Source organism: Protomyctophum bolini (assembly GCF_963924005.1).
Source record: "Protomyctophum bolini genome assembly, chromosome: 10".
Classification (NCBI taxonomy): domain Eukaryota; kingdom Metazoa; phylum Chordata; class Actinopteri; order Myctophiformes; family Myctophidae; genus Protomyctophum; species Protomyctophum bolini.
The window spans coordinates 7,201,176-7,206,175 of record NC_137871.1 but is presented as its reverse complement, the minus strand read 5'-3'; the positions used below and the strand labels follow the sequence as shown (position 1 = coordinate 7,206,175).

At 46.5% G+C, this 5,000-nt stretch overlaps 2 protein-coding genes across 2 annotated transcripts in view; one reads left to right on the top strand and one right to left on the bottom strand.

Annotated features, from left to right (window-relative positions):
* The window catches only part of LOC308322131 (uncharacterized protein), a gene marked incomplete at its 3' end in the record, with an annotated part of 567,861 nt that overhangs the window by 86,379 nt on the left and 476,482 nt on the right, over positions 1-5,000 (top strand). The gene's annotated exons all lie outside the window — the stretch shown is intronic.
* slit3 (slit homolog 3) overlaps positions 1-5,000 on the bottom strand; it is a gene marked incomplete at its 3' end in the record, with an annotated part of 88,019 nt that overhangs the window by 71,509 nt on the left and 11,510 nt on the right.

Below are 5,000 nucleotides of genomic sequence, written 5' to 3'. Positions count from 1 at the left end.
ACATTGCAATGCACAATTTTGTCTTTAGTAGACACGCTTATATCCAGCTCGACTAACACGCCTAAGTGCGAGATCATGTGTAAGCAGATGAAGCAGATTGAACATTACTCGACAAACAGAGACTCACTAGGATAACAGGTAGACATCAAATCTAGCATCTGTTGAAACAACATGCTAACTAAAGTAAAGAGATATTATGTGATTCACATGCAAAAATGTGAATCACATAAATCTGTGGTCAGCATTCAGCTCTGCCTAATTACAATACATTAGGCAGAGTTTGAATTGTCTTTGGTCTAAATTAGTTTTGTGATTGGATATTGCATTGAACGATACATATTCTGTATGAGTGAATGTCCTTAGTCCTATATTCTCAGCAACCAGAACGTACTGTAATTCTGTGGCGGAGCTGTTCAGTGTTTGTTCCTGGCAACTCCTTTGCCATTATGGCATCCCTGTGGTTCAAGCAACATGGTGTCTGGTCCCTTTATGTCCATGTAGGTCACATGGATGGACATGTAACCTTACAGTGTGTCTGTGTGTCACCTCCTTTCTTCAGAGAGAGGAGGAGAGGACATGAGGAGAGGAGAGGAGCGTTTAGGTCTCAAGGCTGGGTAGCAGGGTCAGCTGTCAAAATGATAAATGGCCACCATGAGTCCTCCCACTCCTCTTCCTCCTCCTCCTCTTCCTCCTCCTACCTGAACACTTGTGACTCTGTCCCCTTGGACCTTTATGCTTTCCAATTATCTGTCTATGCATCCATCCAGCTGCAGTGCCAGTATAGTGCGTGTGTGTGCGCGCGTGTGTGTGTGTGTGTGTGTGTGTGTGTGTGTGTGTGTGTGTGTGTGTGTGTGTGTGTTTGTGTGTTTAGGCTGCTCAACAGTGCAACTTTAGGTCACTCCAAACTTACATTAAGGACATAGACTCACACACACACACATACTCCAAACATACATAGGGACACATGTGGGCAGTCATTGGAGCGGTACGCACTGCTCAAAAATTGCCATTGGCACCCCCCCCCCACACACACTGTAACTTATCCCTGTACCTACTGTATATACACTTCCCTTCGTTCAATAAAGCTCTCTTGCGTCGCTGGCATAGCCGGACTCACCGTCTCGGGGGGTCAAAAATGCATTAGGAAAACGGCCAATTCTTATAACGGAGACAATCTGCACACGCGACAAGTAGTGAATTATCCCCGGGTGGTAGCAGCAGTGCGACAAGGTCAGGACAAAGGCGATTAGGGGTTCAATATCAAAGGATGTGTATGGGGAAGTGTCAATATGAGCCGATCCATAGGGCGAGGACATGGACTGATTGTTTGGTTAAATGACAGATTGAATCAGGAGATTGGTTTGGCAGGTGAGAGCGTCTACTCGCGAGCGCACACGCATACGCGCAGTCGCACGCGCGCACAGCGCACACACACACACACACACACACACACACACACACACACACACACACACACACACACACACACACACACACACACACGCACACAATGACGTTGTTTTTGTGTCTGTTCTGTAAAGCGTATTAGAATGACCCGTGTTTTGATGAAAGCACTTTGGGGAATAATTTGTGGCGCACAATTGTACACTCACTAACATGGCATTTGTATGCCATGCACAGGCTGACACTTTAGTCACACACACACACACACACACACACACACACACACACACACTGTGATCCCTGCCAGCAGCCAGAGAGATGAGCGTGTCCCCGTCGGAGGACTGACAATACATCATCCTATTATGTTCCATTGTCTCAGGCTGCAGCAGCATTTTATTGTAATGGATCACAACTTTATTCGGTGTGTGTGTGTGTGTGTGTGTGTGATTAGGAGAGACGGGGAGTGGGAGAGAGATGGTAATATGCATGAAAATGTATAATGTAAGTGAGTCATATGTGTGTTACCCTAACAGAAAGTGTGTGTGTGTGTGTGTTGTGTGTGTGTGTGTGTGTGTGTGTGTGTGTGTGTGTGTGTGTGTGTGTGTGTGTGTGTGTGTGTGTGTGTGTGTGTGTGTAAATCCATACACGTCTGTGGAGGCGGCATTTTGTTTGACTTTGTGTGCGTGTTTGTGAATGTGATGGCATTTTGTTTTAGTGTGTGTGTGTGTGTGTGTGTGTGTGTCACATGCCTATGTGCACGTGTATTACTTATTATGCGGTGGGGGTGTAGCGGTATGTGGGGATTGCTATTTTACTCACACAGCAATCAGCAAGCTGTCCTCTGTATAAACACACAGGGAAGAGCAATCAATACAGTTATCACACACACCCTACTGAGGTGTGTGCATGTGTGCGTGTGTGTGTGTGTGTGTGTGTGTGTGTGTGTGTGTGTGTGTGTGTGTGTGTGTGTGTGTGTGTGTGTGTGTGTGTGTGTGTGTGTGTGTGTGTGTGTGTACACGCCCGTGCGAGCGAGAAATAAAATAGTGGGGGGTGGAAGAGTGGGAGAGAGACAGTATGAGGGAGATAAAGAACGATAAAAATCATGCTACACAGCACACACAAACATACACACACACACACACACACACACACACACACACACACACACACACACAACACACACACACCTACAGACAGACAGACAGACAGACAGACAGAGGATGTGGCTCATCTTGGTGAATCGACCTGCACCACTTGACCTCATGTGGTGCCGTGAAATCAAATGGGCACAGCGTTGCCGCATGCGTGTGTTTGTGTTTCCAGCAACACCTGTTTTTATAACGCAAATAAATCACATGGAGAGGCGACGCGAGGCCGCCCGCCTCCTCTGTCGCGGCTCTACCAAACAAATTGCAATTTGCGACACTGTTATAGTTGTCGCCATGCCCATAATATCATCCGCTGCTGATATTATTCATTGAGGTATAATTCACATTTAATGCTATTCATCATGTATATGTATAATGTCCAATGTTTTTTAATGGGGTCAGGGTGCAGCGCTGTCGCACTGTTTTCATATTGCACCCTTTTGGTGTTTTAAGCATTGTGTTATGATTTAGCGTTTGAAAAATAGCAGATCTATACGTACAAGCTCATAGCGCGCCACCGAGTGTCGCGTGTATAGGTCTGCTATTTTTTTTCATCCGTGAAAATGAGCCACAAATCTTTGAATATATATTCTTTCAGAGTGAGTGAACGTTTTTAACTCAGATCTTTGCTTTGGGGCGGGGGGGGGGGGGGGGGGGGGGGGGGGGGGGGGGGGGGGGGGGGGGGGGGGGGAGGTCCCTGGAACAACATATTTTCAGATGGGGGTCGGCGGCCAATTACTATATATATTTTTGGGGGTCCTTGACATGAAACCTTTTGAACAACAACTGACAATAGAAACAGGAGGTTTTTTCACAAGAACTGTCAGGATTTAGAAGACATTTTGTAGAATCGATGGTATAGGTCTATATGGGTTAAAAAACAAGAAATGATCACACAGTGATATTTGTCAGGTGAAAGAAGCACTGTCTCCGTTGTGTCCTCCAGCCCATATCAGTACGGTTATATTATTCTATAGTGACGTGTATGTTTGTGTGTCACAACCGCGGTTGTTGTGTGCGTTCGATTTATACGACGTTCTGTGCGTTGGTTCAGTGACCGTGTGCAGCTGTTGTCCGCTTCGAGGCTGCTGGTGGTAAAGCTTGCGGAAATCAGCCCTTTCGCGCTGCGTGTGCCACAGTTTGGAGGCAGGCGATCATACCACACTCCCATTGGCTTAGGCATGCTGCAGCGTGTGTGGCAGCCAATCAGGCTAAAGCCGTCAGTATGACTAGGTGATGGACGATGTCGTCTATACATTTATGAGCGATCATTAGTATACCTGACCCAAAAAAAAAAAGCACCTTTGCCTCAATGCCTTGCTCAAAGGACACCTCAATGTCATTTCATAAGCATGGGACTCATAATTGAACCGCTTGAAACCCCAGCATTCTTAGAACGAAATAGCCGATCTACAAGCTCATATGCGTCGCCTTGCAACGCATTGTGAGCTTGTATAGATCTGCTATTTTTTGGTGCAGGAGAGGGGAAAAACACCGGTCCAAGTACAAATACGTAAGGTGGCCGGGTCCATGTTTTTAACTAAGAAGAGAGGGTTTAAGTGGTTAAAGATGCCAGCGTAGGGGACTAAACCAGTGACAGACTGGTCACAAGCCCCTGCGTTTTCCCTCCAGATGACCATCGCTGCACGCTGAGCAGAACAAGACGTTTAAAGGACTTTAAATATCTCACTGCGGACAGACCGCACATAACGATTCCATTTTCCACACACACACACACACACACACACACACACATGAGAGAAGAGGCACCGAAGGTTCTGGTGGGAGTGAGCAGCGAAGAGCATGTTTTGTTCACTTCCCCAGGCAAGATCTTTTCCCTCCCCCCCGACGGGGAATTGAACAAGCACTTTGATCACATAGACGTTTAGTTCTAACCCACATGTAGTGCCAGATGGGTGGTGGGTTTACCACATCAGGCTGAGCTGCAGTTGCTCCCCAGTTCAGTTAGGGGAGCCTCTGCTACGGCTGTACTATAACCCATTTTGACCTGAGATCAGATTCTAAAAAAAAATCTTCTACATCCTGACAGTTTTCTGAAAAAGCCATGTTTCTATGTCGGTCGTTCTTCGATTTTTCAAAAATAGCAGACCCACAAGCTCGTAGCGCGCCACTCGGTGGCGCGCTATGAGCTTGTAGATCTGCTATTTTCAGCATAGCATGATGCTAACACCAGAATGGGGTTCCCGGCCAAAATGGGATAACTAAGCGAAGCTAAATTAATTTCCAAATACCGGCTGTTGTCCCTGAAGAAAGACATCTGCATCGGCAGGACGAAACGTTGCTTTCCTATTGAAATATTTGTTATTTTTATTCTTTTTGCGTTGTGCTACAAGGCCGTATGTAGGTACGTGCGACCTCTCTTCTTGTTTTTCATACCTCGGTCATCTCCTCAGCATTACCGGTTTATACGCCCTGACTGCGATCTAC